The sequence below is a fragment of the Anguilla anguilla genome, chromosome 13 (genome assembly GCF_013347855.1).
Source record: "Anguilla anguilla isolate fAngAng1 chromosome 13, fAngAng1.pri, whole genome shotgun sequence".
Lineage (NCBI taxonomy): Eukaryota > Metazoa > Chordata > Actinopteri > Anguilliformes > Anguillidae > Anguilla > Anguilla anguilla.
The window spans coordinates 20,074,713-20,096,331 of record NC_049213.1 but is presented as its reverse complement, the minus strand read 5'-3'; positions in this window follow the sequence as shown (position 1 = coordinate 20,096,331).

The window sequence follows — 21,619 nt, the reverse complement described above, 5'->3', positions numbered from 1 at the left end:
GTGTGCTTATGTGTTTTCCTTTTTTAAATTACCTTCTTACAGGTATGCGTCACAGGGATCGGCATGGTTTGAAATTAGATTCAGAATTGTTATATTGTCATTGTTTTACAGTTTGCCTGCTGTGCTTTTTCTGCTGTCGTGGCTGAATATATGAATGGCATAATTATTGGGTTATATGAACCCCATGTTCCAAGTACAGATAAAGGAATTTAGTGCATAGTAAGGGCTGAGACTCTTATACAAATCAGATTCCAGTAAGCTAATCTCACACACTAACTTCTCCTTTTTCCCCCCAAGTACCAGATACCATTAAAGAGCACTAGGATTTAAGACTGGGATAAAATCTTATCTGCTGAGTTTTATAGTACATCTATTATTTTAACAAGGATTGAGTGTGAGCACCAGGTTTCTGCACAGATCCAACGAGGTGAGTCTGAAGGAGAGCAGTACTGCGTGTTGAATGGTGTGCTGGCGATATTACGTTTAATGCCAGTAAATGACTTTTGAAATGGAGAGATTAATGACTGGCTGGCAGAAGCCATGATTGGATAGCAGCTTCTCTTCTCCAGAGATGTGTGTCACTGGTCCTACTTGCACTTCTGCCCACTTTCTGTGTCAACATCATGAAACAAGATCAAATTAATTTCAGATGCAATCATAAATGATTCTTGAGGTAGCAGTATAATATAATGGTTCAGGAACTGTTTTTTTTGTGCTCAGAGTTTGCGGGTTTGATTCCCAGGTGGGGCACTGCCTTTGTACCCTTGAGCACAGTGCTTGACCTGAATTGCTGCAGTAAATATCTAACTGTATAAACACGAATAATGTATGCTGAGCAAGTCACTCTGGATAAACTGCGTCTCCTAAATGTCTTCACGTTTGTAAGTTTGTTTGTTTATGGCCAGAATAATCACATTTCTGTCCAGCCAATACAAAATAAATAAAATGCAATGTTTTTCCTTGCCATGGGTTTATCTGTGAATTGAGAGGAAGAGTCTTTGATGTGATTTCCACGTGTCCCTCTGCACAGGTGACAGATGCTGTAGCCAGCAGTCTCAGATCCTTGTTGTGAGAGGGCAGCTGTGGGGCTCCCTTACAGTACACACCTCTGAGATCTGAGATCCCCTTGGAGACCGCTCCTTTAATGTAATTTCCTCTGATTTTAGACCCTCCTATAATACTTTATCAAAGGCTTTATGAAAATCTTAATGTAAGACATACATCTAGCCTGACTGGAGTACAGCTACAGCACACAACAATCTCTGAGATGTGCAACATGACTTTGATGAAAAAGAATCTACCCGACAATTTACCCGAGTTTAAATTTAAGGACTTAAATGTTCTGTTAAAGGTACGGCCATCGCAAACTTCATTTCAGTGACTGGTGGATAATTGGACCACTCTGCACTGAGTGATCCAGTGAGTGAAACGGAGTGAAAGCTAAGTTCACAAACCATGTAAATCACAAAATCAATATTTTATTTCAATTTACTGAATTATATTTGCATAATTCAGTATTATTTTTTCCCAGGAATTAGATTAACTTCCAACAGAAAACTGGAAATAACAAAGGATTCTGAGCAATTTCACTGCCGAAGTCCGGAATCTTGTCAACAGATTGGATTCTGGATCCTGAAGAGATTCCCACACATGGAAAAGACCAGTGGGTGTATTTTTAAATAGATTAAACTCCTTCCCTGTATCTCCTCCAAGCCTGTAGGGGTGCTGTAGCTCCTCCTTGAGTCTGCCTTTAACTGGTGACATCATCTGGTAGTGGAAATGACTCATTACAACTGGGCTTGCCTTTCCGTGTAACCTGTGAATGTAACTGGCTTATGCATCTGGCTTTGATTTTATGAGGTGCTCTTCGAGCAACATATAACAATTGGTGCAATGTCAAATCAAATTTAATCAGATTATTATTATTATTATTGTTATTATTGTTATTATTATTATTATTATTATTGTTATTATTATTATTTTATACTAGGAAAATTGATTCAGGTTATGAGGAATATGCTTCCTCAGAAAATCCTTTAAGTTTGGGTGTTCAAGGAATGAAATGTGCTGCCTATCACTGCACAGACTGCATTTGAGCCTATCACTGCACAGACTGCATTTGAGGAGATTTTTCAAATGAATGATTAAATCTCCTGTCATGCGATGTTGAAATCATAATCAATATTCACAGCAAGTGCATAGAGCAATAAAACAAGAACATATCCATCAGCTTTTTCCACTTGTTAAACCCACCTGTTGTTGTAAAAACAAATGCATTTTCTTAGGTACAGCCTGCCTCTCTATTGATGGATATATTCCCTGCCTGCTTCTCACCCAATGCACATTGGGATAGGCTCCAGTACCCCCCATGACACTGACCAGAAATAAGCCGGTTAGATAATGGATGGATCGATGGATAGACACATGTACATATATAATGAGTTCCATAGTGTTTGGAACAAAGACATATGGTTCTGTACTCCAAAACTTTTGATTCATAATCAAACAGTCGACATGAAGTTGAAGTGCACACTCCGCTTTTATTTAAAGTGCTGTGATTTCTACACGGTGAACCCAAAATGTATAAAAATACCCTTTAATAAAATCTGAGAACCTGCACATTAAGCACATGTGAATCATTTGATTACAAATATAAAATTGAGGCAAGCAGAGCCAAATCAAGAAGAAAATATTGCTTTGTCCTAAACGTTATGGAGCTCACTATATATTATATAAATTTTTATTTGCTTAAGAATTAGATTTATAATGAACTAATTTTAAAGTAATTGGATGAGTTATGGCTGCATCCTTTTGCAAGGGATTTAGCCAAATTTTGCTTCTTTCCTTCTTTTCTTCATGGAAAGAAAGATGGTAAAAAAAAAAACAGCTTTTGCATTGTTTGTGAATAAACCTGTTTTAACAAATGTTGAATCTAAAAATCTACCTATTGGCTGTAATAGTCATTTCTGCGTCTGATAAGGTAATGCATTTTTTAATCTTCTGCATAATGATGATGGAGTGCTGAAGGCCAGCAGCTAATGTGATCAGTGGCAGGGAAAGCTGCTTCCAAAATGAAGCTAATGAAGGCCATCTCTGCCTCGCCTCACAAACAAATTGGCCTATGAATCTCCCAGCATGCACTTCTGTTTATCTCCTGTTTATATGCAGTCTCTTTTCCAGTGAGATTATCTCCCCTGGAAGGCTGTTGGACATGACAAAGGCTATCAGGTACCACAGATCCATCTCATTCTGTTCCTGAAGTCACATATTTCACCTGAAATAATTTTAACAAGCTCTTCCTTTGGGTTGCATTCAGTGGACAAATGTCTTCCATAAGGGCAGAAAGATGGAGAGAGAAACTATACAGTACTGACATCCCTTAGTGGTGATCCAAAGACTATCCATACGGTCTAACAGAACAGAGTAAATCACTGCCTTAAAACTAACCTTGCAATCACAGTCCAAGAACTCAACAGATCTCAGCATCTATTCACTGTCATGGAATACTAATAGAAATCAGTGTGCAATCAATACTCGAAAGCTCTAACACAATGCAGCACACAATCAGTCCCCAGGAACTCCAACAGACTGCACTACCTACACAGCTTGCACAGTTTAAAACTGCTTTATAGAGAAATGATGCAATGCCTATGAACATGTTGCAATATTATTTCTAGTATTTTTTTTTTTTGTGCAGGAACACTTGAAAGAAAAAATGATAGCATTAAGAGTTAGACTGTCAGACCACCCCATACATTACCATGACAATAAGGACTTGACCAGAGAAAACACCAGACTCTTCAAAGAAATAACAAATATAATAAACAAATATTAATCTGACGCACAATTTTGCAGTAGTCACAGTTAATCTCTACTGCTGTATGTAATGTCTGTCCGTCCAGCAGTGTATTACAAGTCAAATGTCATAACTAAAGGAGAACTAATGCATTCCTGTCTAGACAGACATGGGCAAATAATTTCATCCACCTCTAGCGTTCCACAATAACCACAGCCTTCAACACCCCATTTGCAATTCTCCCTCAGACAGCAAATTCACAGCACCCCAATCCCCAACATAATTTCACAGTCAGCTTGTAATACACAAACTCCAATTGCATTGTGAGAATAACTGAAACTTTCATCATTGCTACAGCAACACTTGGCTTTGTGACGTGCAATTTTTGCAACCCTTCAAAATTACCAGCTTACCATTATGAAAAAAAATCATGCAAAATTTGCCTTTCCACATGTGAAAATCCATATTTCACATGTGAATTAAGATATTCACATGTGAATGAAAATTTCCACATGTGAAAACAAAATACCATAGGTTACCTTTACCCACTGTCATCTTATAAATGAAATTATTTTTATAGTTCACATGTGTGCTCTTCACATGTTGGGTGTTTCTTAACATGTGTGGTTTTTGAATACACAATATTTTTCCACAAGGGTAGCCTGGATGTTTGTCAGTCTACGCATATGCCTTCTTACCCTGGACTACTGAACACCTTTTCTCTGAAGAAAAGTGAAGAGGGGTTTCAATCCATGATAAAAAGCAAAGGAAATCAGTTTCCTTCTCTTAGCAAACAAACAAACAAATAAATAAAAGACCAGGTTCACCCTTGGCTGGGAAAGCATTGATTGCTACTATAGTGTGCAGATTTCTCTACTGTGAGTCTCTGACATTCCCAAAAATGGTGGGATACTTGGACATGGTAAATTGAGATACAGTTTAACCTATGGACTTAAATATTGATTTCGATACATGGAGAAGCATGTGATACAGGTACGCAATTAAATAAAACAAAAAAACTTTGCCAGTCTCCTTCACATGGTCCTGGCTCAATAATAATAGCCATTTTAAGCGCTAAAAGCTAAACTCATGCACTGACAACACCACCTCTATGCACATTAGGTCCAGCACACTGTCTTAGCTCAAGCTGTCTTTATAGCAGACGGGGGGGGGGGGGGTGTAGAACAGTACACTTTGCTGGTGTGAATCAATGAAACACATTAGAAGATAAACCATACATCACCTTTGTCTACATGTATTTTTAAATCAGGGAATGGAGCACATTGCTCTCTTAATTATAGGTATAGTATATCGATTCCCACTGCATAGACATTTACATAACATAAAGGCAAAATATCTTAAGAAACCAAAATATAAATATAAATAGTTATGAAAGAAACAAAGATCAAGAGGGAAAGCAAAGAAAAGAAAAAAGGAAATAAGTGACTAAAATCACCAGGGACTGTTCTGATACAAAAAGTCTCAGCAATGGCAGGTTTGAAGACTGATTAAGTAATCACAATGCTCACCAAGAAAATGAATATTTTTCCACAAAGTGTAATTGAGGAGAATTTACAAAGTAAGCCAGTGTGAATAAGGTGTACAAATGGTGTTAGACAGTAAACATCCTTACATTTATCATATTAGTTTGCATATTTGCAGTCTAAAGTGTTGATTTAAAGATACAGTATGCAGGTCTGGAGAAACAGGCGAGAGAGTAGCACTGTGAACGTGAAACATGACTGACAGGTTGATAGGCAAGCCTCCTTGCAGAGAGCTGTCCTGATAGGTTGTTAAGAATCAGGTGTGATAAAAACTAGAGTGGCGGATTTCAGAGCCAGGAGCAGTCAAAGAGACCAGATTTTTTCTTAGATCTTATTTATCTGTTGGTATTTAAAGGAAATTTGATCAAATATGAACAAAAGTGTTTTAAAAATAAAATACTGCACCTTTAAGTGCTCTACTGTGTACAGTAGCTGTGCCCACTTCCTCAGTATAAATCTGTAACCTCCTTGCACCAGACGGGCCACAGACCTAAAAGTAGAGGACAGAAAAAGATGAGGGAGAGTCAAAGAGGGGACGATGGTAGGAGGAGAGATGGAGGAGGAGAAAAGGAGGCAATAAAGACAAGGAAGAAAGAAAGAAAAAATGATATGGAGACAGATGGAGGAGAGGAGGAGAGAAAATGAAAACTGGAGGGTGGTCATAAACACCTGAGACCAGTAGAGGAGTGGTGGTGTGTGTGTGGGACAGGCAGGTGGATGGATTTGAACAATTATCACACATATTAAATATCATCACTCCTCACGAAAGATACTAGCATGTTCCACTGATACTGCGCAGCTTACCAGCTTTCCTGTGCTTTATTAGTACTATGTCAATAAGAAAACATTCGTACCATTACAGCCATTAAAAAACAGGTATTAAATCAGTAACACCAGTTTACTTAAGCTACACTAACTGCCACCACTCACTTCCTGTGTGTGTTTTTGTGTGTCTTCATTCTTTTGTGTGTGAGTGTGTGTGTGTGTATCCAGCAAAATTTCAGTAAGAACAGAAACATTGAGGATGTTTGTTTCTCATATTTAATATTCAGACGACAAGCCTGTGCAGTGTATGTCGTTCAGTGCCCTCAAATTCAATTTGGCCATTATTGAGGGTTTATTGAACATGGCATTGAACTGTGGCCCTGCACAGGAACAATGAGATGTTGTCTTACATAAAGTGAACGTACAACAGAATTAGTCAAAGAGCGAGAAGGTTTGTCATCTGAAGCGCTGCCACTTGAGTCTAAATGAAGTGTGTGTGTGTCTGAGAGAGAGAGTGGTAGAATATGTATGCGTGTGAGTGAATATATGGGCACGTGTGTGAGTGTGCGCATGTCTTTATAAGTATATGTTTGTAAAAGTGAGAGTGTGTGTATGTATGTGTGTGTGCCTGCATGTTTGTGTGTTCTTGTGTGAGAGTAAGTGTGCATGCATCCATGAGTATTTACAGTATGTGAGAAAGAGAGAGTGTGCGCACACGACTGTGTGTGTGTGGTTATCACGTCTCTCGAGTGTCTCAAAACCTTTCTAACAGAATGACCTCTAGTGCGGTTACTGCTACATTACCTTCCCTACAAACAGTAATACCACACCATCATCTCCCCTACCAACAACACCATCTCCCCTGCTCTTACTACTCATGTCAGTACTGTTACTGCCGTAACACTGAGGGAACATTCTTCCCTGACCTGTGTGGTGCAGAAGAGGGTGGGGCTTCCCCCTAGTGGTGCACAGCCAGGGGCGTGAAAAGGTCATCCTGGCCATGGGGCTCTATTCCTATCATCCAGCAAACAACCCACTAGGGATGTTGCCATGGATACCGCAACAGATAAACCACCCCCACTGTGTAGACTTGGGGATCCTGTTGTTGGGAGGAATCTGCTTAAAATAGGAACAATTTATATCTTTGGACATAGCTAAGTATGTGCATTCATGCGTGTTGTGTGCATGTGCATCAGTACCGTTACTGTAGAGCAGAGACAGCAGCAAGATTGACCAGATCGGGAAGAAGAGGAGAAAGAGGAAGAAGAGTAGGGCTGTGGGAGCAGGCAGGGGCCTGAACACCGCCAGCCCAATACAGGAAGCGCCGTCTGTGTCTGCTGTCTGTTTCTATGGGGATTCCACTCCCACTGTCTCACAGACACGGCCCTTTCGAACAGCACCACCTGAGCTGATTGCACACCCACGCCTCAACCATCCTGACCCCACAGCACACCGAGCCAGTGTCGCACAGACCACAACCCGGTAATATTTTGAAGAGATGCGCAAATGTGCGCACGCATGCACAGCATAGAGATATGCTGCTTCAGTGACACTGCTGAAGACATCAGGGCTCCTGAGGTTAATTAACTGCTGCTGGGAAAACGGGATAAGAAAAACCAGCAGTGGTGGAGCATAGAGTTTTCTGAGTATTGTGACATGCTGGTCTCTCTCCAGTGCTTAAGGCAGCACTAATAGTTCCAATCAACTGAACTGGAGTCAGTTGTAACACAAACACTGGACTGGGATATGATTATTATATTACACGTGCGCATATATTATCATCATATTACACATGTCTGGCTATTATTATTATAATATTACAGATGCACATATATAATTGTTGTTGTTGCATTATCTAGCTTTGTGACGCAAAACAAATCAAATGTAGATATCACTGTTTAACATCAGTCCAAAATCCTCACCAATCAGGTGGCCAGTTGCAAGTGATGAACAGGTCCCTATTGTGGGGCGGGACTCTTTTGACAAGTTCACTGTTTGCCCAATCACTGCCCTTAATACCCAGCCCATGACCTGTAAACAGAGTTTTGAGCGAAGTTCTAAAGTGTTGCATGGAGACCCATGCACCTGCATGTAGGCAGAGGGTGACGTAGCACGCCACAGCACAAATGTCATTCAGACATCAGACATTCACTCTTGTGTCAGGCAGGGGGAGCGGAGGCCCAAATGTCACTCAGCGTGACAGCCTCACAGGCAGAATAAGCACGCTGTGGCTGTTGGTCCCGCCAGCGTCCAGAGCAGCTCTCGTTGTTGGCCGTTGTCAGGGCTGATGGTGAAGATTAGTGCACCGCTAGGCTCTGTCGTGACGGTGGGATGTTTTCAGACCTCGCTCTGAGTCGGCAGCTGGAGGCCCTCGCTTTGTCGTGCAAAACAAAGAGTGAGTGAGCTGGTGAGTCCCAATCGCACTGAATCTGACTCTGTAGCTGAACTGATCTAATCGGAATTATTTTTGCAGTCTGAAGAGTTACGTGTATCAGCAAGTAATTTGGTTAATTGAAACACAAAAACGTCTGAATATGTATGAATATGATCTGGTATGATGTCTGAACCTGTATGAATCAATATGTTATCTGATTCTTAATTAATCTCTTAATCTAAATCTTCATGTATTGAGGAGTTGCGTTCCACTATGACTACGAACCAAGAACTCACCGATTCACCCCCTTTGATTAAACTCAGACAAATTACCAAAAACGAATGGAATTGGTTGTTCACCAGAAATGATTGGAAATGGATTTTCACTCCTTATATTGGAAATGAGCAGTAGCCAGAGCAGTAGCCGAATTGGGAGAGTAACACCAGCACATTAACAATACTGTTCTCGGGTTAGGTGGGAGCTAAGGAATCAAAAGAATCAATTGAGATGGCGTGGTGAACTGAACCTTTCCATATAATTCATTTAAATAATGTTTTAGAAGGGCACACACATACACAGGCACACACACGCACAAAGCTGTCTGGATATGTTACGGCAAGAAGAAACTGTTCTTCAGATTGGTCATTGCATTTATGTCCATGGTGAGTATTGGCATTTTTACTTGCATTATTCATAAGGAATCAATAAAAACTGAGGGGTGCGGTGCACTGCACGGACAGCAAGAATGACACTTATCCAGACGGTTTTTCCTTTTAAGAAAACTCCTACTCATTCGGCAGTGTAACAGCTTCTCCTAGTGGGAAGAAAGAGTAATACTGAAAACGGGAGAAATTATTCAGTAGATACGGTTTCTATGTATAGAGCACTTGGACGATTTCGTTCTGATGGCATGCAATTTCCCTCCTGCGGTTTACATCAGCGCGGAGGTTAATTGTACTATAATGTCATTAGCTAAGTTTCCATTATTATATACCCTGGGGCACCGAAAACAATCTCTTCTAGACTACTTGAGCGCAACAGCAACCAAACAGAGGTTTCCAAATTGCCTCGAGAAAAGCCGTGCCATTTGAACAGACCGTCACACGTTGCTGTCAGTGACAACTTCATTAATTATTCCCGCGTGAAAAACGGGTTATTTATTTCAGTCAAAGTGGGGGGCTACATTTTGAACAATTTCCAGTTTCCATTCGAGCTTCTTGTGAATTTTTAAATATTTTTCCCAGTAGACTTCAGGAAAATGGTAAGGACACCATCCCAACCAAGCCGTCGACCCCGGCATTTAGCTGCCTTGCTGTCGGTCCGTGGATTTCACAGTGAAACTTTGGAGATGAGACTCAAACTTGGGGGCACTTTTGTAAAACACCCCACAACTATTATACAAACATTGATGTACATATACAAAACAAATGAATCAGCACATCAATTATACTCATGCAATTACACCCACCTGCTGCCAGCCCCTACTGACAGCAAATCAAAATGTGTAGGGACATCCTGGCCTAGGACCACTGGATACAGCACCTGAGGTACTATTGTCACTAAGTAAGAAAGTCTGACCATCTACAGTCAGGTAAACATCAGCTGTGGGATACACCTTTTCATCTCCAATAATTCAACACACCTTGACACTGTCCATCACTCCACTCCTCTAGGAACCAAATCCAGCAGCACTAAGGACTGAGTGCTCCCTGTGTCCACAAGTGCTTTTTCCTGCTGGCCATTAATTAAACAGAGACAACCTGACCCTTCTTCTGCAATACTGGTTCTGGACTAATGGGCCTGGGTATAGAACAGTTTTTGCTCACTCTGTCTAGCTGGACAAACAGGCTTAGTGTGCTCCTACTCACCACAGTTGTAACAAATCAGCTCTGGCTTAAAAGGTCAAGCAGGAGTTCTACTAGTATTATGCAGCCAACAGTTAGAGAAGGTTTTACTACTGGCAAGACCATTACCCCCTTCACCCCCATCAGACTCACGCTTGGATGAGTAGCTGTTGTCTCTGTGGAAGACTGTGCTCCCAATTCCCTTCTTGGCCAAGACGAAGACTTGGAAGGTTCCTCTGCTTCACTGGCGTCATCGCTGTCTCCCTGCTGCAGATGCTGCTCTTGCTGTTAGTCTCCAATTTGGGACTGAAGCTGCTGAAACCGGTGCCGCATGCTGCACCACCTCTGGTCCTGACGGGTGGCCTCCTTCTCCACTCGCTTGTCCCTTGCTGCTTTGGACTGAAGAAGAATCTTGACCATCCCCGCCAACTCTGCAATGGTGTCTTTTGGGTCCTCCAGCACAGCCCCTTGGTCTTCTGTTGAGCTAGTGGTCTCAGCTGCCCCATGTGCTCCCTCTGCCTTTCCCTCCTTTCTCTTGGGTGCCATCCTGGTCTCTTTTGCTCATCACTGTGACGTAGACCATCCCACTTCTGACACCACTTGTTACATTGATGGTCGGTCAGTGGATTTTAGTGAAACTTTGGAGATGAGACTCAAATTTGTGTAACTCAAGTGGGGTGTTTTATTTACAAAAGTGCCCCCAAATATTATACAAACATTTGTAGACATATACAAAACAAAAGAATCATAACATCAATTATGCCCATGCAAATACCCCCCACCTACTGACGCCACGCTTCTGCCAGCAAATTACCTGCTTATATACTCTACATATTCAGACTATACCATTTACATACAATATTCAATTATCTCACAGAAGAAATTACGGTATATTTTTAAACATATAAATCATTATAAATATATTATGAGGTGCTACTTTATATCTAATAATCACATATCTAATTGGGTACGCGAAAATATTACCGAATACACTGTATCGTCTCCCCCCCGTCTAAAATAGCCAATTCCTCTTGGCCCCCGCTTCCAATAAAATTGCACAGAATCGTGATTTTCGGATGCGTCATTCCAGTTTGAAAATGGAACAAACAGAGTAAACAACGGTTAGTAACAACTCCTAACATTGCGTTTATTGAACATGGTATGCTTAAATAAATCTATTTAATGTTTGAAGCCAGCTGTGTATGTTTAAGTCTTTTGCAGTAGGCCTACATAATGGTGGTGAACAGATGTAGCGAATGTGTTTGAGTTGACAAACTGGCAAACATAACTGCACACTGCATTTATGAAAGCGGCGTACTCGCGCCAAGGAACCGCTACCATAAGTGGATAGACAGTTAAAACCCGATCGTTAAAAAAAAAAAAAAAAAAAAAAATTGTCCTAGTTCGTTCCATTACATGTCCACTAGGTCTAGAGTAAAGTATTAGTGTTAAAAACAATTCACTGAAATATAGATTGTATTTGAGCAGCAGTTAGGGTGGATTCAGCAAATGTGGGACACTTTTTGGTAAATTCAGTAGGAGACTATCAGACTATTTTTACTTGCACAAGTGATGTTTCTATGAATTGTTTTAAGTCTTAACATCTATGTGGACATTTTTTTGAGATGTGTTTTTGTATAGAAGATAAACACCCTCAAACATAGCATGGCACCCTCTTTTACTCAGTCGGAGTATTCAGGTGAAGTGGGACAGTCATTTCAAGCTTAACCCATTAATGTCCTTAGTGGAAGTTTCAACATTCCTTTGGTACACTTGTCAAACTAGTTGAGTTGATTGCAAATCTGTTAAATTTTTCCACATCTGCCAATGTATAAGGCAGTATTGCTTGTTTTTCTTAACATACAATTTTTAGTATTTAGTCAAAAGGGTTTCAAGTTTTTTGATTATCCATGAAATAATCTCTAGAAACATAAGTTAGGAGTGTCAGATCTTTATCATTTTTGGTACACAGAGAGTTCAGACTCTTACTGTTAAAGTGCAAAAAGAAAAATGATAATATATTACTTATTCATTGTATAGCCAGGAAAATATACAGGCATACACATACTTCAAAACCGTATATAGAATTCCTATGGGATTTGTAACATAAGTGATTTCTTTCCATTTTAAATAAGTTCTTTTTCACTGAAAATTTGTCTCCTCTCTCTCTCTCTCTCTCTCTCTCACACACATACACACACACACACACACACAAACTCCGATGCATGTAATTTTATGTAACCTCAATGTGTTTATTATGATGTTGTCATCATCATATGATACATTTCAAATTAATTTCTGTATAAACTAAAAATAAAGCTTTAAGCACAAAAGTAGTGTATGTAGTGTTAAGTTTCTAAACTACACTGCATTTAGATTGCATTTGAAAAACAAGTTTGAAAAGCTGTACTTGAATTTCAGACAATTTAAGCTGAACTAAAATCACATAAAGGCAAGGAATGCTGAACAGTTAATCATTTGTCTCTTCTCTCCCACTGGCCTTACATGCAACTGTGTTCTATCACTGGGTGGCACAGTTTTCCTGAAATGAGCAAAAAATATCAATAAGATTTATGATTTTATCATACTTTTTGTGTAAAAAAATGTACTTGTTACTATAAAAACAGTAAGATGTCAAGTACTGACAGACACCAAATAATCATCAGTATGGTTTAAACTAGCACGTAAGTGTATAAAACTGTGGTAAATTGTAGGTTTATTACAACAGGACTGATTAAAACGTTGTCCGACTTCACCTGAAAAACACTGTCCCACTTTACCTAACATGTTTAGCAGGTGGACAGTGCAAAACCCCCCCTTAATCATAAAAACTCAATATGACAAAAAAACATTTGTATTTTGACCGGTGTTTTAGCCACTACATTGCAGATAAAAAGAGGACATTTTTGACTATTTTTCTTAACCTAGTAACCTAGTAACTAAGTGTCATTTCACATCCACTTACAGTTCACTCGCAATGATCAGTCTTAGTTTGACGGCTGACCACGCCCACTGTAAAGACGGCAGTCCAATAAAAACAATTGTTGAATGACAGTAACTATTGTAGCAACAATTTAAGAATGTTTTTTTTTGATCGGCTGCTCTTTCATCGCAGAGTAATGCAAAGCTTAAGTGTCCCACTTCTGCTGATGTCCCACATTTGCTGAATCCACCCTATTTGTAAACTGGGACGCAATGACATCTCACAGTAAATCAATACACACGATTAGAGTGATTGCTGCCATTATCAGACTCTGCAGTTTATTATTTTACTTCGTAATTGCTGTACTGAAATAGTAGACACCTTGTGTAGTCAGGGAGTAATACTGTGGCGGGGCGGCGGCGTAGGGCAGACAAGAAACGTGACAAAAGGAGATGAATGTACAGAATTCAATTTGGGGGATGATTAAGTGGCCAGATTAATTAATTTCATTTGATCAGGCAGGATTAAGTTACATACATGTTACATATAGGCATTTAGCAGACACTTATCCCGAGCGACTTTTTTTACATAGCATTTATATTGCATCCATTTCAACACCTGGATATATACTGAAGCAAGGCAGGTTAAGCACCTTGCTCAAGGGTACAATGGCAGTGTTCTACCCAGGAATCGAACCAGTAAGCTTTTGGACCAGTTCCCTAACCATTATGCTAAACTGCCACTAATTTATTTTGAGTGATAACATTATCAAAATGAGATAAGTAGGTGATGGTTAGTTTGAACGATGAAAAAGTCCCTTCTGTCTTTTGTTTTTTTTTTTTTTTGAATACTGTAGTAAGTCTTTTTTTAATGAATTTCTATGTCTATGAATCTTTTTTAAATACCATGGTATAGTGAACTAAAACACTTGCTGATTCGCCTCTGTTCAAAGATGAAAAAGTTACCTGCACTAAACATTTATTCCAGCAGGGAGCAGCTTGGTCATCTATTTTCTTTCCCTGAGTACATACTATTATTCATGACTTCACTGGGTTTCATTGTCGCCTTTCAATGGTATTAACTTTTGATTGGATACTATCACTGTATTTATGGTTATATGAATGCTCAGGAAACATAACAGGTAAGGTCTGGGGTAATAAAATGACATATTTAGTGTTAGCTAAGTATACTGTACTTGTGACTTGTAATTTGCCTATTTACTGACCTTAACACGTGTACACATACTGTATATGTATACTGTAAACGCACTCATACACACAACTGTGTATTTGAGAAAAATGTTTATCCTTATACTGGCTGGATGCTGTTTCAAAAAATAACCAGACCAATGCAAGAGTGTTGAGCTATTTTACATGTTCATCTGAAGAAAAAAAACAATTAGAACATTTGTGCTGTTTTGAGTGAGCCAGTATTTTCCATTTCTTTCATTCAGGTTCAGATATTATGTCATATACAAGGCCCCAATGAGTAGTATAAGTAACCTCTGAGCATTCTGTGTATTCTCTATGTGTGTGCTGGGGTATATTGTGCTTGCAATCTTGGCATAATCTGTTCAAACTGTAGGTGTACTACTACGGCCCCATTATCTATACCCGCTCATCCTGGGCAGGGTCACTCCTGCATTCTACTGCCTGCCCAGAATGTTCTGAAAACACCCACTCGAATCTGATGTGTACACCATACACACATATTTACCGTATTTATACCATATACCACACACATATACCATATTTTTCATGTTGGTAAAGGGGGCATTGCCAGCTTGCAGGCTGTGATACTGAAATATGTTTTTTTAAACCCCAGAAACTGAAACTCTAAATGGTGATAAGTGTTCTCTTTGAGTCATGAATGCCAGGGGCCCCAGCCCAGAGGGGTGCAGGCATTATGCCACATGCACAGGGTCTGCCTCTCACCCCCCCACAGAGCCAAATCGGAAATGGCCCAAAGGAGCACCAAGGGTGCTGGGTCATAGCTGCTGACCTTTGACCTTGTGTTGTGTGATGGAGGATGCACAGAATGCAATGGAACTGAATCGACCTGAGTGAAGTTTGACAACAGAGGACACATTTGCCAGACATACCCACATTTACACTACAGCATATTTTTTGCATTAAACACATGCTCTTATCCAGATTACGTTTTTACATACAATCCATTTGTACGGCCAGATATTTTGTTAAAGCAATTCAGCTAAAGTACAACATCAGTCTCTCAGCTGGGAACTGAACCCATAATCTCCATGTTCCCTCACCATTATGCTGCCACTGTCCTGCTGGCCTTCACCGTTGAGTAATAGGCCCATGACTTATTTTTTTATTTTCATTTCCGCGATGAAAAACTTATTTGGAATAAACCAGTTCATCAAGCCATTGCTAAGTATTGTACTGTTCTGTGGGTAGGAGAAACCCACACAAACGATTACACACCCTTTTCTATACCTTACCTGATTTGCATACAGATGGCGAGCCTGAGTGTGTGGAGGCGTGTGCCTTCTGTAAATCACCACGGAGACCGGAATCCTGAGCCTCACTCCAGGCTTCCACCATCGCCACGGTGATCATGGTGTAAAACTCCAAAAGGACTCCAGGTGGCAGCACAACTGTCACTAATCATCACACGCCCACCCAGCAGTTCATAAGACTGCTGTAGTGTGGGGTTGTACGAGGTACAATACAGGGGTCAGGGGGGTCGGGGGGTCCTATGAACAGAATTGAAGCATTAAATCCATCCTTTATATTGGTTTCCAACAAGTCTGTCTATGTGTGCACATGTAAGAATGTGTGTTTGCATGTGTTTGTATATTTTTGTGTGAGTGTGCCTGTGTGTGTGTGTGCTTTGTTAGTTCATGTGGGATATCAGGTAGTACAGCAGGCCTGTTGTGTTTTATTTTTGTTGGGTTTTATTTGCAACCAGATGTTTTTTAATCACTGTAATGATTTCTTTTATGATGGTGTTCATTTTCATTTTAAACATAATGTCAGCCAAATGTTTATCTCAGTTCAATTTGATTGGTTTAATCCATGACCTGTATTTCCATAAATTTCTGCCAGGTTTACATGGTAATCATAATGTTGTTGTTATCAGAGTGGAAAAAAATTATACCTTCATCATCATCCTCAATATATATTGTATCTTCAGAGAAGAAATAAGAAAACTTTTTCCAGAAAAAAATACTAATCAAATCAATTAAATCTATGAAGTTATCTTCATCTCAGCAGTATATTTAATTGTTGACTGTCTTGTCTTTTACTTTTTCATTTTTTATTACTTTCTACTCACTAGCATGAAGTTCAAGAGAAACTTTGACTGAGTGATATTCTTCCTCTACACTGCCAGCTGGGTCAACAAACAAACAAACAAAGACACACACACACACACACACACACACACAGCCTGAAAAGAATTTCACTGACTCAGTTGACAAATAGGTAAAACTGGCTGGAGCCCCACCCTAAAGTGTGTGGGCCTTTGTGCATGTAATCGGGGCTTGTGTTAGGAGTGCTGTCTACTGTTAGCATAAGCCCCACCCCTCATTCACTCAGACCACAGTCTCAGCAGTAGGGGGAGGGGGAACCAGACTGAGCTGCTGCTAGACGCAACCAATGAGCACACAGGGAGGAAAAGGGATTTAAGGGGGGTGGAGGTGGAGCCAAAGAGTCACACCAGATAGAGGCAGTTGATGTCTGCTTTGAGGTCATGTCTTCATCCTGCCCCTGCTACCACCCTACCCCCCCCTTTCTGTAACAAACAAAGGCAATCTGAGGATCTCTGGGAGGGAGGGATGGAGGGGTAATTTGAGGAGAGTTGGCTCATGCACCTTTATACAGTGATATAACACAATTCACTATAATGTTAGAAGAAAAAACAATAATATTCCTGCTTTTGACACTGCTGAAAATTGTTAATATTATTGTTTCAGCCGTTGTTTATTTATTGATTGCAATATTTCGTGGGGATTGTTGCTTTTAACAAGCAGGGGTCTGCTCATAAGAAAATAATATACATTTTATTCCAGGAAATATTATATATGCATGATATGAAACATTAACATGTAGATAAAACATATTTGAAAAAATAAAGTATGTTTATTTAGTTTTATTGTGAGTATATGTATCTTAAAGTCTTCCTGCCAGACAGGTTTAGAACAGACTGAAGTTCTGTGGACTGGAGGGGGGTGGGTGATGGCTGGTGCAGTTGGGTGCTTGAAGTTAATATGTTAGCGTACATTCATTGCCCACAAAGACTTTAAGAGAAGGAGGCCCAGCTTCTTCTGGGATGAAGCCCATCAGAAGCGACAGAAAAGGCCAGCACTCTCTCGAAGCTGAGACCCCCTTCTTTGTGCACCCGCTCCGCCAACAGCTTTGACAAGCCCTAAACCCATTAGGCATACTGCCCTCCCTCATCACCATGGCAACGACAATATGGGGGGGGTTGGGGGGGGGGGGGGGGCACAGAGGCTCAGCGGTCGCAGCACCCTTTTCCGCCCCAGCCATCTGTCCCTGGGGCTCACAGTCTGCCCATATTTACACAGGAGACCAGCCTGCAGGGCTAAAAGGACATCAGCACACAAAACACAGAGAGCAGGCTGCTACTGCAACGGACTACTGCTGCTCACTGTCTACCTGAAATAAACTGAGAGAGGGGGAAGAGAGAGATGAAGAAAAAGGGTGGAGAGATGCAGAGGCAGAGTGAGAGGATAAAGATAGTAGAGAGGGGATTTACATGCCTGTTTTTGGTGACTGTGTGTGTCAAATTCCCCCAGATGTCCAAGCATTTTATTATGAATTCAGAAACTGAAAAATCTAATCCTCACTCCTTCCCCACTGTAGAGTTCAAACCAGGCTGGGTCATTATACAACTTTCCCACCGTAGAATTCAAACTAAACTGGCTATATATAGATACATCATTAGCATACTTTACACAGAAGGTTGCATGATCAATAATCAATCTCATCAATCACACACACACACAGAGACACATGCGTACACACACACACACACACACACACACAAGAAATGGAAAGCGTAAAAGGATATATCTCATTTATAAGAAGGCCTCTGGTCACTGTCTGTTTGCAGTAATCAATAAGCTGATTGTGATTGATTGGTTGTGTTATTTACTACCTGATTGACTGATGAATGAGGAGGGGGGTCAGGGTGTCACAGGGCAGGGCTGGATCAAAGGCTCCACCTGCCCCTCTTTGCAGGGTACCTTTGTCTGGAGTGTGCCCACACTGAGGCGTGTGCGCATACACAAAGAACCTCAGACTTCCCCGTCTGTGTCCTCAGTGTTGTTTCATATCAACCAATCAAATCATTTCATATTTTTTGACATTTTAGGGAGTAGCAGCATGACTTCCATTTCTGACCCCGGTAATACAAAACTCTCAACTTGATTATCCACAATACATTCAATTCATTTTTCGGAAGCAACATAAACAATATCTTTCATAGGTTACCAATTAAGCTATCGGCTGAGTATTATGCTGTGATAAGTGTGCTGACATCCTCCTATATAAGAAAACAATACGCAGTGTAGTGCCGTTTAATTTGTTCAGGATATTATTTCTGATTCAGAGGACAGTTGTTCAGAAATAGTACGTATCCATTTTTATTATCAGTGGCAATAATTGCATGGGTATATTTCCTGTAAACCTTTTTTAATCTTTCTCCAGTCTATTTCATTTACATGCGGCACACTTTTAGCATTCATTTATCGACCCGAATCGCTTCCGTTAAACCGTCAGCAAAGCTGAGCAAAGCCACAGGAATAAGATTTTCTCAGAAAGCCTCAACTTCTTTGTTTTGTTTTTCAATACCTATTGTTGTCTAACCCTCCGAAAAAGCGAGGCTAAGATTGGATGAGGGTCACCTTCTGGGTTGCTTCTGATTGGTTGACAGCCAGCACCCGGAAATATTGCTCTTTTGATTGATAAAACGAACCCCCTTCGCCTGAAACTTTTTCAGGAATGACAGAAGTTTCGCAGTAGTTGTTTGTGGCGTGCGGGAGGGAAAATAACCCCGCGAAGATGACGCTGTGTGGAACATTTCTAGGTCAGTCTTCAAACTTTTCCACTTCTTCTACTGTTAACTGTTTCAACGGGACACCGCGAAATTGAAATGATGCAACGATTTAAAGATGCCAGGACATCCACACGTTAATAGATATTGTTTTTTTAATTGCAAGGTGTTTAACTTTGAGTAACCGATGCGTTCTCTCTATTCCTTGAATCAGCTGACAATGTTCATGTTTGTTACAGTACGTATCACGAGAAAGGAAAGTGTAGAACACTGATATAAAGAAAATGTCATTTGTTTTACCTCCAGATTTAGTAGACATAAATGTAGTTTACAATTTTATAAATTTGAATTGTAATGTCACAACGTGGTGCAACTCCACTGTCTTTAAATTGCACATAGCGATGAACACAAGTCTTAAAACCACATTTTGCCATTTAACATGTATGTTTGCGGTCAGGTTAATTATAGAACGTAATAAATGCAGATTTCTGTGTTGGTTTATATAATACTTGGAACATACTGTTTCTAAGGTTTGTACAGTAAAAAAAAAGTTGTAAATAGAAACAACAGCTTTTCTCGAAGCATAATCAATTCGTGAAGTGAGTCAGTTCAACAACGTGATCTCTTATATATATATATATATATATATATATATATTTTTTTTTTTTTTTTTTTTTTTTTTTTTTTCTTTAGCGTCAAAAGAAAGTTTTTCCCCTTTGGGATTAGTGGAGTAGACATTGACAGCGCGAATACTAATTCAAACTCTTTTTTTTTTTTTTTTTTTTGGGGTCTTGTTCCATCTGTCAGGAACGTCGCGAGGCGGGGCGGGGCTTCCCGGCCCCGGACTCAGCTGGCGCCTTATGTAATAATTATATACATGAATGCGTGTCACAATATAGCCACGTCGCTAATTGCGGTCTGGAGTGACAAGGCTGCCCATCTGCACCGAAGCTGTAAGAATAGACTGAGTTGAAAAGAAAACCCCAGCTGGCAACCGAAGAAGTTGAGACACATTAAATATGCAGAAATTTCAGAGCTGTTCTTCAAAACTGCTGAGCAGATGTAAAATTTTGAATGGGGCTGCAGAGTTTTTATTAACGTCGAAAAGCATTTAGTATCTGCAGGGACTGCAATTATTTTAACTATTAAAACTTATTATTTGATAAACAGCAGCTATGCGTGATAAGAATAAAGTGGCATAACTTTATGAGGAAAGCACATATGTGCAGTAGGCCTACGTCGATATACACATGTATGCAGCAAAATAAGAAACATCAACTTTGAAAATGTATATTTAACGGCAACTGAGTATATGCGGCCCCTACCAGACTCACATAAACTTTGTTAGAGTTGATTCGAGAGAGAGAGGGTTGTGCCATCAGCACACTGGTTTTAGGCCTACACACTTTATATATCCACACATTTAAAATAAATTAATGCATTATTATGTATTATTATTATTGATACTACTACTACACAGTAAAATTCCCAGTGCAAAATCAACTCTTACAGAGTAGGCCTACATTTATTCTGTTCTGGTCTAGAGTAGGACCAAATGTACTCTGTTAGAGTTGAATTTACACTGGAAATTTTACGGTGTACTACTACTACTACTACTAATAATAATAATAATAATAATAATAATGGTAACAAAACATTATTATTATTTTCATTATTATTACTATTAGTTGTTGTACCAGTAGTAATAGTTGACAAGGAGTATTATCATAATTTTCCTTCTCTGCACTGATTTTTGTGAATGGAATTTGTACAGCACGTTTCAGTTTTTGGGGGGAAATAGCTACACATGTTTACGTCCCCCAGCATAAACGTAAACCTATCCAAAGATTTAAAAATGGAAAAGAAACGATGATTGATCAAACGCGGTTATCTCATGCCGGAAAAAAATAATTGTATATTTCAATTTTATTAAATGCAAGAGGTGTGAATTAAATGACTTCTGCGTGAAATTGAGTGATTCAAGTTTCAGGAAGCGTAGCATTGCTATGAACTTTTTTTTATTGCGTTAGTTCGCGTGTGTCTGCTGTCCATGGTGCTAAAAGCGAACGAGCCAGGCTGGTGTCTCTGTCCTGGGTCCTGAACTTGCAGTGGACTCCAAGCAGCATCTAGTTGTTTGACCAGCGCGAGGCGTCTCTGAGAGTACGGACCTTGCACATCTTGTGCGGTTCTGTTCAGTTATAGCCTTGGTGAGTAGAGCTTCATGTTCAGAGATTAGGTTGTGCACCCAAGTGCAGCCTGACATATCAATACAAGACATTTTAACCAACCAAATACAAGAAAAAACATTCTTCCTTCGCACTTCTGAAGCAA